The following is a 12,758-nucleotide window of genomic DNA, read 5'->3' as shown; positions in this document are numbered from 1 at the left end:
GCACCACTGATGTTTTGGGCCAAACAGGCCTCTGTCGTGGGGCCTGTCCTGGTGTTGTAGTAGAGGCCCAGGCAAGCATAAGGTCCTCCTCCCTCTCCTCCGGCTTTACTCCTTCCTATCCTGGCATTGGAGTCTGTTTTGCAACAGCCCTACCTCTACCCGCCAGATACCAGTAACACCAGCTGTTACCCTGTTGCGATAACCAAAAATATCTCCAGACATTGTCAAATGTCCCCTAGGGAAGGGGACGGGCAAAATCACCCACGTTGAGAACTCCCGGTTTAGACAATCATTTTTCTAAATTTTTAAAATTTCATTTTGTATTTAAAGAAACAACCGTTGGATCCCTTAAACTTACAAGTAGGGAAACATGATGACTTCGGATGATGCCCGAATCCTCACTGCTTATGTGACACAAATTTTTGAGTGGGTAAAGGTTGCCTCTGGGGTGACCCGCCTGCTTTGCGGGGTGCCTTGGAGTTGGTGATCTGTCTGTCAGTCTTTAACCCTGAAAGAGTAGACTGGTATGAAGGTAATAAATGAGGTGGAGAAGGGGAAAAAAAAAAGCCCTTGGATTCATTCTTTTGGTTCTATCAGTCTTTAGTCTCCTGATGTATTAATTTCTACTTTTATCTTTATTATTTTTGTTGGGCTTTCTTTGGATTTTTTTTTTTCTCCTAAATACCTGGATTGGCTGCTTCATTTATTTATTACCATTCTTAGCTGTTTCACTCCATGGAGTGAAGTGGGTTGCCAGGGGGTGTCTGTATCCCCAGCCCAGCCATGCACAGGGATCTTCTTGTTCCACACTAATGGTCCCTGGCTCATTCATGGATGTTTCATCGCCAGGTAGAAATCTGTGTTTTGCCAGCTCTTCCCAAAGTTCCCAGTTCTCTCCATGATTTGCATTTTTAGTGTTCTCGATTTTCCTTGAGGACTGAGTTGCCATTATTATTTATTTTCCTGTGTGCATTTGGTTCATTTCAGAGTGGAAAAAAGGGCAGACTTGCCTTTGATCCATCATATAATCCAAATCCAATGTACTAATTATGTAGGGTTTGATTTGGGCAAACTATATCGTGGGCTGCTAATTTCAACAATTACGCGCAATTCGGAGGAACGGTTACTTGTCACGTCACTTGCTTAGACCAGTCCTCAGAACCATGAAACAAAGCTTTATTTTGACGCACTAAATTGCCCTACCCCTCTGCCATTAGAAATGGCAACAGACAAATCCCAGTTTGATGCATTAATGATTTAAAATAATGCTTTTCTCTCCACAGAGGCATTTCGTGAGTGATGAGTTCTATATACCTGGTGGCTCAGTGTTTCTCATGATTGGAGGTGAAAGTGCCACCAGCAAAACGTGGATGTCAAGGAGCATTACCTGGATGGAAAACAGTGAGAGATGAGAGCCCTCTGCTTCCCTGTGGAAGCAAAGACTTTATGGACAAAGCCAGCCAACCTCACACACTTAACAAGTTGTTCGTACGCTTTTGTAAACAGGACAATACTCTTCGTGTCTTTCAACTACAATATCACGTTCAGAATTTAAACTTGCAACGATAGATACGCTGTCAGTCTCAAAATTCTCTCCCGTTAGGCTGGGAAGACTTGAAATTAATGAAATTTAAACTCTGAAAACGACCCACCACTCGGAGGCAGTAGCGACCATTTTATTAAAAACAGTTTGTCACTGTTAAGTGCAATGTCAAATTTTAGCTTGCGGTGGCAACACGGGGACAGATTAAAAAGATCTAGTTGTTTTTCAGGATCTTATTCTTCCCACTTAGTCTTGTTGTGTTTCTTGCAGTGGAAACGTGATTTTTTTTTTTACCTACTTATAATTACTACATATACAATCAGACCAAATGAATTATAAGGTGCTCTAAAAGTTTGAAAGACACCAAATATTTGGGGCCAAGAGTTTGACTCTCTTTTTATTTTTTTTAATGTTTTATTTTTATTTTTGACAGAGACAGAGACAGAGACAGAGCATGAGCGGGGGAGGGGCAGAGAGAGAGGGAGACACAGAATCGGAAGCAGGCTCCAGGCTCCGAGCCGTCAGCACAGAGCCCGACGCGGGGCTCGAACTCACAGACTGTGAGATCATGACCTGAGCCGAAGTCGGACACTCAACCAACTGAGCCACCCAGGCGCCCCTTGACTCTCTTTTTAAAGGGAACATGCATTGCCTTTTTACAGCCCTGAGCGTGCCATTAATGTCAGTGAAATGATATCTTTATTACATGAGTCATAATTCTTGGTACCGTTTAACAGTGGAAAACTATTAATAACTTCAGGTTAATAGCATAGGTCTCTTCCTACCTTCAAAAAAAGTGATTTTGGAATTCGAAGTCGCTGACTCTTTTATGATGTGGTGACAGTCCAGTATTTTCGCGGGCTCTGCATTTCTTCCTTAGAAACTGTGATTTGGGTGTGGGTGTTGTCAGAATTTTGTTATTCCATAAAAGGCTTCAAGGCTAGGTTTTCTGTATTGTCCTGCGACATTTTGTTTTTCAAAAATGGAAGTACTTGACCAAATTCACAGCTTGTAATGATGAGGTCAGGAACAGTGGTTGACTAATACTCTCCATGTAATTAATCTGTAACCCATCAAAGGGATCCAATCACAACCCATTGGCGGTGTGGAGTTGCCTGTTCCTGGGACAAAACTCATTAGCCCTAAATGTTTACAGTACCCCACCTTCCCCTATTTGCTCCAGAAAATCCTTTATTAGCCGGGTCCCTTCCCCACCTCCCGCGCCTGCTCTACCTTCTAATCATGAAGGACGAGAACACCCTGATGGCTGGGAGGGAGATTAGATTTAGCCACACAAGGAAAAAATTCTGGCAAGAGTGAAACAATGATGCTTGAGTTGGTGTTAAGAGAGTAAGAGTTTGGTGTTTGAGAGTTTCCTCAACAGAATTAGGAGGGGACAGAAGCTTCCTCAACAGAAGCAGAAGGGACTGAGGCGGGTTATGACCTCTAACCCTTTTGATGTGCTTTGAGGTGCACCTGCTAAGAATAAAGTTCCCTTTTCATTACTATTGGTTGTTGGGTTGTGCTTCTTTATTTTTGTTTATTTATTTTGTAAAAGTTTATTTATTTATTTTGAGAGAGAGAGAGAAAGAGAGAGAGAGTGAACGAGCACAAGCAGGGGGAGGGGCGGTGCAGAGACAGAGGGAGATAGAGAGTCCCAAGCAGGCTCCCCGCTGTCAGAGCAGAGACCGACATAAACCCTCATAAACCCTGAGATCATGACCTGAACTGAAGTCAAGAGTTGGAAGTTTAACTGACTGAACCACCCAGGTGCCCCTGGGCTGTGCTTCTTTAAACGTGACTTCATAGAGTGGACCCTAAGCAACATGAAACCCCTCCTCATCATTTATTCAGGGTATCTCCCTATCTAGAATGCCAAGTTTAAGTTGATAGCGATTAAGATATCACTATTCTATTAACTTTGAAACAATAATTTTTAAAATAAATATTTAAAAAGCAAATTTTTTATCATGCATTACTTCATCCTGGACTTCTATTTGTCATGCTGTTATGGTATATGATTATCATGTAATATAATAAGGACTGTATTAATATTTATATAACGTATGTGAGTCATATAAGCCTCTGTTTTAAGTTTATTTATTTATTTTGAGAACGTGTGCATGCACACACATGAGCGGGGAAGGGGCAGAGAGAGAGGGAGAGAGACCCAAGCAGGCTCCGTGCTGTCAGCACAGAGCCCGATGTGCGACTCAATCTAACAAACCAGGAGATCATGACCTGGGCTGAAATCAAGAGTCGGACACTTAACCTACTGAGCCACCCAGGTGCCCCAAACCTCTGTTTTTTAGTGGCATTTTTTGATAACTTTTTTTTTCTAGTTTTGAAACTGGCATTTTGGGGGAAAGTATAGAAGATTACAGAGAAAGAAATGTTATTCATAGTCTGACCTATTAAATTGTTGCTAAAATCTTGGCTTTCAAAACAAAATGTATCTAAGGTTTTATATCTTATTTTTTTTTTCTTCTGTAATAACATTGCTGTGGCTGGGAAAGGTAGTTTTAATTCTATAAGCCTAGCTGATTTTTTTTACTAAGAGAAAGAAATGGAGAATGGATATTTGGGGACAGCCAGCGTTCTCTGTCACAGGTTTCTAGTAGTGAAATATTGGGTCAAAAGTTCCTTTGCCTTCAGAAGATCCTGATATAGGTCCCAGAGTGTTCCCCAGAAATGTTCTCCTGCTTTATTCTGTCCAGTAGTCACTGGAGTGCCTGCTTTATCTAGCTTTTGGTAACATTTAGTATTATCATCGACACAGGTGTTTGACAGTTTGATAGGTGAAAAAAATAAATCATTACCAAGTTTGCACTTTTCTGATTAGTAGGACTAAATTTCTTTTTCATGTGTTCATTGGCCATGTGTATTTCTTCTATGTGAAGTCTTTTTTTTTTAAATGTCTTTAGCCCCTATTTGATGTTTACATTCAGCCACGTGGGGCATTATTCTACTTGAAATTAGTATCTCCAGCAAGGAGATAGGGGGTAATTTTTTTGTTGTTGTTGTTCTTTGGTGTTGAAGATTAAAAACAACCTTAACACACACGATGGACTTCCTTAGCCTTACCGAAAACCCTACTGAAAAACAACAGAACGGTAAAGTGTTACTTGCTCCCTTATAACTTAGGAAATTCAAGCCCGTATTGGCTTTCTCTGGATGCAGCAGGCAACCCAAAAAGACTAGAAAATATCCTCCACTTGATTAACCACGGATCCTCTAAAGTCTCAGAAAAGTAGCGAAGCAATGCCAGCTTATCTCTTTCCACTAAGGGCTACGTTTGGAGTCCTGCCGATAGCTTATTGCGAGGGGCGCCCAGTGCGCCCAGTGCCTGAGGGAAGGCCATCTTGCGATGGAGGGGAGTCTGGAGCTCCCATCAGGTGCGCCCAGGTCGGGAAGGACAAATGCAAATGAGACTTGAGAAATAGAAACTCCTCCTCCTCCTGCTGCCTGCCTTTGTGTGTAACTATTCACCAGAATGTCCTTCTGCCCATTCTCATTCAAGTGTTTCAAGTGGAATGGGGGTAAAAATCTCAATGTGCTTTCAACATTTGCATTTTGGCCTCCTGGTCAAGCAGGTTTAAGTGCCATGTTATTTTGCCCTAACGGTTGTCATAAGGAAGTGTGATTGCATTTTAATTATAGAGACCTACGTACTTACAGCCTCCACTATCTCCGCAGCAGCCAAGCCCTGCCAACTTCCAAAACATCATGGCAGAGAAAATGGCACTTGCCAACAATACATGGGTCTCTTTTGGTGGTTCTCAGGCAGGGTTCCCTGCAGTGCGGTTGAGAATAAATACCCCAATCTGTTTGCTGCAGCTGTGGGCAACAGTGGAATGATCCAAGCAAAAGCTGACCTTTCTGATGAGTACACATTTGACAGAGAAAGATATTTCTGTAAGTGGGTGAACCGCTTCCTACGTCAGTTGATCACTCACAGGGTCATCCAATTTGAGCTGTGTCTACCTCAACCCCACTGTTGGCTACAACTTCGAGAGAGACACCCAGGCTACAACCAGCTGATAGTTATTTTATTCATTTCTAAAGGCAGCTGACCGGCTTGGCTTTAAATAGGTGACCTCAATTGTGACGTGAACAGCGAAGTAAATCATCATCTAGAATTTCCGAAGAAGTCAAAGTAAAGCTCTTATTTTTGATGGGTAGAATTTTCAAATTTCCGAGTTGCCTTTTAATTCTTCTCTTTTCAATATCCTGCAAGAGTTAACTATTTCATGGTAAATTATATATAATTACCATCTTGGGATTTGGGGCACCCATCATTCACATGAAACTGAGAAAGGCATTAAACTTCTTCTAATCAGATAAATACTTTGGAAGCAAATAATCTCAGATTGCACATTAGGTGGGACTTACTATGATATTTAAATGTTAAATATTCAATGGTGAACAAGTACTGAATTTCTAGCTTCCCTAGCCTCACTACATGCTTATTCTCCTCTAAGCCTATAATGCCCCCAAATTGCATTTCTATTCTCCTGCCTCTTTTAGACAGCAGGGCTGTGTCCCAGTTGATTAATAGATCAAGACTTGCAGAATATGGCTATACTTCTCTGCTCTAATATTGACTTTTTGTTCCATCCTGACAAAAGTCATTTGATTTTTCAGTTTCTAGATCTATATATAAGAAGGAGGTCACAAAGCACTTACAAGAATTGCTTTGTTCTGGTGTTCTGGTGCTTGAATTATCAGAATTAAATTATAGTAAGTGACCTTGAGTCATTTTTTTTCTATATCCTAGAATACCTTGAAGCCACTCAAAATTCTCTGGCTGCACATTATAGGAACCCCAAGAAACAGTGACACAGGCTTCCGAGGTTATGGTGGAGATGCCAGGAAGCCCGGAGCACGATGGTAAACTGATTAAAGTTTTCAAGTAAGTGAAGGTTTGTGCATGAGACTACAGAGTTTCAGTCCTGAAAGTTTGACATGAACTTGAATTTTCCACTATCACCAACATTTCTCTTAGCTAAGGCCTATTGCTTTGAGGCAACTTACTGAGGTATTGCACTACTAAATAATTTGGAGAATTTATCACCATCATGTAAGGTCCTAGCCTTAATAGCTACTTTTCATCTGGGTGGGGGTAAAGATTGGAGAGAGAGATGTTGGATTCCACAGCAGAAAGCTCAAAGTGGGCAGGTGAGAGAAGGTACAAAGGACAGGCACCCGTAAGTCCCTTAGAGAAGGAGCAAGGACCATGAGGGAGCAAGGACCATGGGGGACATCCCTGGTCACCAGCCACACGGTATTTCTCTTGTATTAAACGTGAGGACTTTGGGCTGTTGAAACCACAACTGGTTCTAGGAGTCTTTCAGGGGCTGAGCACAAGTGTCTTTTCCACGGGAGATGGTGTCTCCTGTAGCACAGGAAAGTCTTGCATATGATTGCTGGCTTTGAGTGTGGCTTTAAATGGGAGTAAAAGAGGTTCTCCTCAGAAAATAGAATTCTATTGAAGAGAAGAATGTGGGAGAAGAAAATCAGATCGAATCACAGGATAGAAAGTAGCCATTCTCAATGCGTCCTTGAAGGGTGATCACATGTCTGTCTTGTGAGGTACCTCCTCAAAGGCTACACATAGCTGTACACTTTCATGGGTGGCAGGATTAAGAAAAAAGGGGGAGGCAGTTTCTTATTTCAGATGCTAAGGAAAGGCAAGAAGCACTTCGGAAACTGTCTGGGGACCTATTTGGGAAAATGAGGATTTTGCTAGCTAGGGAAGGGCCTGAGACATAGAAACCTCGTGTTCAGACGTTATCAACTATTACTCACAGTTTTGTCCCTCCCTTGGTTTCCCAAGGGTTAATTTTCATAACCAGATCCACTCTGTGGAGGGTGAGGGATTCGTGTCAGGGGAGGGCATTTCCTCAAATATTGCTTTCTAGGTGGCAAAGGTCACCTGACAGTTAACCAAGGGCCAAATCGAAGGTTCTGGAACTTAGCAGAGCAAACAGTGGGAGGTGGATGGATATATTTCAGGGGAGGCTCATGACGTAACCTGGCTTCTGTGATCAGCTCGCTTTGATTGTATAAGTTAGGGGTCACTGAAAAACTCACAAAATTTAGGGAAGAAAGTCTATTACATCGAGGGAAGGGGGACCCCAGTGCACTAGATCATTCTCAAGGCACTTCACAGCTGTTCTAAACCAATCGCTGCAGCATTTAACATGGCAGAATTGTGATGGATAGCATTCTCTTTTAATCAGATGAAATTCCTTGCTATTTTGTTTTTAAATTTCTATAAACTTTAAAACAGTATCGTGACCAATTAAAACTCCCTAGGTGGAAGCCATTTTTAACTTATATTGGTATTTAAACCATAGATTCTAGTTACCTTTTTTGGAATTCCTTAACACTTGACTTGATGTTTTAGAAACCAGGGTCCTATGGAGCCTGTAAGAGGCTCAACCTAATGAGATTCGGAGCACGAGAGATGGTCTGTTTTGTGCCACAAAAGAACTTCTAGCCCCATCAACTATGCATGCAATGGTGTAAATATAGCACCTCTAATGAGAAGTTAGCTTAAAATACACAGCCTGCCAATGGTGAATCAGCAGCAGCAGCCGAAGAACATACCAGAAGAACAGTGTGTGTGGGAGTGGAGGGATGAAGGCTTTTGGTAGAAGCTAACGAAGTCTTTCAGGTGTGGGGGAACCATCCTGAGTCCTGAAGGTTGCTTCCTGAAGGTCATAACCACCCCTCAGCCCCCTGGTCTCTTCTGTCCCACTCCATGGCCAATGCCCCATGGAATCCTAGAAGTCAGACCTGACCAGAGAATGTTTTGTCTGCTTCGGAACTAAGGAAACTGAAGCCCAGAGATGTTTAACCATAAGGTTCCAATATGGCCAATTGGAGGGAAGAATTTAGTCGGAAGCCAAGGGACATTTTGTTCCACTGTAGGAAGGACATGACATCAAGGCCATAACTAGGTCATGTTCACCACAACCAAGCCTACATTTTTAAATGTTTATTTATTTTTGAGAGAGAGAGCACAAGCTGGGGAGGGGCAGAGAGAGCAGAGGATCTGAAGGAGGCTCCACACTGACAGAAGAGAGCCTGAGGCAGATCTCGAACTCACGAACCAGGAGATCATGACCTGAGCTGGAGTCGGACACTTAACCGACTGAGCCACCCAGGTGCCCCAAACCTGCATTTAGTATGGCAAATCCACAACGAATAAAGAAACCCATGACAGTAAACACAGCTTCTAAAAGATAATTTCTACGGGGCGCCTGGGTGGCTCAGTCGGTTAAACGTCCCACTTGGTCAGGTCATGATCTCGTGGTTTGTGAGTGAACCTCTGCTTGGGATTCTCTCCCCCACTCTCTCTGCTCCCCCTGCTCCCTGCCACTTACACTGTCTCTGTCTCTCTCAAAATAAATAAATAAACTTTAAAGACCCTTAGCCTATAATTCTGACCTGTTTTATTTGTTTGGTTCATTTTGGTACAAGCTGTTTCTCCACACCATTCAGAGATTTGCTAAAAAATGTTTGCCACTTTAGCCTTTATTCAAAGGGTTAGGCCTCTTGAATTCTAACGTTTGGTATCTACAGCTTGAAGGTATCCTGACATAGAATGCTTTCGTTTCATATTCCAAAGAAACGTTTAGGAACGATCTTATGCCTGGGGGCCGAAGCAATGTTCTATTATTAAAAAATAGACTTTCCTACCAAACTCTTATAGAAAGAAATTGTAACTACAGTGATTATCCGGTTATCAGACCCCTAGTTTCAGACAATAGATTGTGGTTCTTTGGAAAATGTTTTATAACCTCAAAGCACCTGCAATATTAAACAGGAGATTTATATCTGGAATAGAAGTATGCTTCTTTTTTTTCTATAAAAATTTACTGGGCAAAACAAAGGGATTAACAAAGAGTCAATCCTTGAAATTAAAAACAAAATCTGAAAAAAAAAGAGAATTTTGCCTTTGGTTGCACGTCTTTGTAGTACTCCCAATACCATTACCACCATATTTATCTAGTACTTTTTTCTTTTTTTTTTTTTATTTACATCCAAGTTAGTTAGCATCTAGTGCAACAATGATTTCAGGAGTAGATTCCTTAATGCCTCTTATCCATTTAGCCCATCCCCACTCCCACAAACCCTCCAGTAACCCTTTGTTTGTTCTCCACATTTAACAGTCTCTTACGTTTTGTCCCTCTCCCTATTTTTATATTATTTTTGCTTCCTTTCCTTTGTGTTCATCTGTTTTGTGTCTTAAAGTCCTCGTATGAGTGAAGTCACATGATATTTGTCTTTCTCTGACTGACTCATTTCGCTTAGCATAATACCCTCCAGTTCCATTCATGTAGTTGCAAATGGCAAGATTTCATTCTTTCGATTGCCAAGTAATACTTCATCGTATGTATATATCACATCTTCTTTATCCATTCATCCATCGATGGCCATTGGGCTCTTTCCATACTTTGGTTATTGTTTATCTAGTACTTTTGACATACAGGACCTCTCCTTATTTACTCTGCACATTGGGTATTGGATGAGTTTACTGGGACCACCATAACAACATAGCACACAATGGGTGCCTTAAGCAGCAGAAATGGATTTTCTCAGTTTTGGAAGCTGGAAGTCCTAGATCAAGGTACAGACACAGTTGGCTTCCTCTGAGGGCCTCTCTCCTTGACTTGCCAATGGCTACCTCTTGTCACTTCGTCCTCATGTCCTTCTTGCAAGAGCACCCTGGTGTCTCTTCCACTTATAAGGACACTACTCAGCATGGATTGGGGTCCCACCCTAACATTTAACGTCACTTAATCACCTCTTTAGCTGTTATCTGTAACATGCTTAGGTACTGGGAGTAGAGATTTCAACATCTGAATTGGGGGGCCGGGGACAATTCAGCCCATGACAGGTGCTAGCTCCATTTTACAGAGGAGGAAATGGAGGTCCAGGGAAATGAGTCACCAAATTCTCACTACACCAATTCTACCTAAATATGTAAGAAATGTAAAACCTTGTGTGACCATGAAAAATGTTAGGCTCAGTCTCCTATTTCAAATCACCTAGAATCTTTTTTTTTTCCGAGAAAGAGAAAGAGAGTGGGGGACGGGCAGGGGGAAGGAAAGAGAGAATCTTGAGTAGGCTCCATGCCCAGCTAGAATTGGGGCTCGATCTCACAACTGTGAAATCATGACCTGAGCTGAGATCAAGAGTCTGACACTTAACTGACTGAGCCACCCAGGCACCCGACATAGCATCTACCTTTAAACCAATACTGGAAATTAGCTACAACCCTACCTTCCATAGTTATTGAGTTTATAGGTTTTTAAATTATTTAGAATAAAAGAATCTGAGGCTTTAATTCATCAAAGATAACTTACCTTCAAACTATAGAATTCACTTAAGGTATAAAATAAATGATTTAAAATATTAACATTTCTAATATTATGTGTTCTAAAATTCTAGGATTTAGTGTGTGTATATATAAGTACAGTTTCTTTCTTCTATGCTTATAAAGCCATAATGACTCTCATTCTGCCACTTACTAGCTGTGTGAACTGGGGCAAGTTATTTAATAACTTGGTGTGTCAGCCTTTTCATTCATAGAATAGTGATATTAATAATTCCTGCATTTGAGGTTATTCTAAAAAAATTTTTTTAATGTTTTTATTTATTTTTGAGAGAGAGACAGAGACAGTGTAAGCAGGGGAGGGGCAGAGAGAGAGGGAGACACGGAATCCAGAGCAGGCTCCAGGCTCCAAGCTGTCAGCACAGAGCCCGACGCGGGGCTTGAACCCACGAGCTGTGAGATCATGACCTGAACTGAAGTCGGACGCCTAACCGACTGAGCCACCCCAGCGCCCCGCAGACCCTTAGCTAAAAAGAACAAACTGATGGTTTTTGGAGGGGAGTTGGGTGGGGGGATGGGCTAGATGGGTGATGGGAGTTAAGGAGGGCACTTGATATGAGGAGCACCGAGTATGGTCCCTAAAGTTCTACACTGGAAACTAATAGTACCCTGGATGTTAACTAACTGGAATTTAAATAAAAACTTGAAAAAAAAAAAAAAATAGGAAAGGCACAGCTGCCAGGGGCTTGCAGAAGACTGGTGTTTACTCTCCAGAGAGTTCTGTGGGCACCCCAGCGGCAGCCTCTTGCTCACCAGCCCCCACTCGCTGCCCGCAGACAAACCCCGACTTACGATACCCCAGTGAACTTGCCCACCATCAGCGGGAACAGCCGCATCTTCTTCAGCCAGATCCGATTCCCAGCCTTGGTGTGGCGGTGGGGAGAGGGGTCTCAAATGTGTTCCTTCCTTGGGTACAAATAAATATACTTTTTACGAACGTATATTGGTTTCCTATCGCGGCTGTAACAAAGTACCACCGACTTAGCGGCTGAATGCAACACGAATTTCTTATCTTACAGTTCTGGAGGGGAGATGACCAGAATTCATGTCACTGGGCTGAAAGCAAGGTGTCGGTGGGGCTCCCTTCCTCCTTTGTGGGGGCTGCAGGGAAAATCGGTTTGCTTGCTTTTTCCAGCGGCCAGGGGCTGCCCCGTTCCGTGTGGCCTGGCCTATCTTCCAATCCAGCAATGCCAGGCTGGTCCCTCTTACACTGGTGTCTCTCTGGGTCTGCCTGGTCCACCTGTTCCCTTCACTTACAAGGACGGCTGTGGTTACCTTGGACCCACCTGGATAATCCAGGATATTCTCCTCACCTTAGAGAGCAGCCTCCATTCCAAGGCCACCTTCATGTCCCTTTGCAGTCTCCTCGGAATGGTAGTCTTCAGCTGGTTTCTAATCCTGGCTATGTTTATGGGTCTATGCGAACATGGCTTTTATGGAGGTTGATATTTCATTAAATATTGAAGTGGACCATCCTGCTATTTTCCTAGAAATTAAGATGGAAATTAAGATGGAAATTAAGATGGAAATTAAGATGGAAATGCCAGCTAAGGACATTTTTTTTTGACATAAGAAAAGCCCAAGATATATTTTTAATGGGAAAAACCGATTGCAGGACAGTTAGAAACACAGCTGAGAAAAGTGAAATTATTTATTGCTTCGGCTTAGGGACAGGGATCTTGCCTCATCACCTTCTGTGACATTTGTTAAATGTCTACCTCCAGCTGAACCTGAATATTGATTTTTTTTTACTGCTGCAAAACCAAATATTCTTCCATTATAGTTACACGGGGAAAGCTGTCCAAACGA

The 12,758-nt window shown here is 42.2% G+C and overlaps 1 non-coding gene across 1 annotated transcript; it reads left to right on the top strand.

Annotated features, from left to right (window-relative positions):
- The first annotated feature begins 343 nt into the window (after positions 1-343).
- Positions 344-495, top strand: LOC111561994. The gene has a single exon (XR_002745067.1). It is a non-coding gene; the product is annotated as a U12 minor spliceosomal RNA (small nuclear RNA).
- Positions 496-12,758: the final 12,263 nt, after the last annotated feature.

Source organism: Felis catus, chromosome C1 (genome assembly GCF_018350175.1).
Source record: "Felis catus isolate Fca126 chromosome C1, F.catus_Fca126_mat1.0, whole genome shotgun sequence".
Taxonomy (NCBI): Eukaryota; Metazoa; Chordata; class Mammalia; order Carnivora; family Felidae; genus Felis; species Felis catus.
This window is presented reverse-complemented; position numbering and strand designations above follow the sequence as displayed.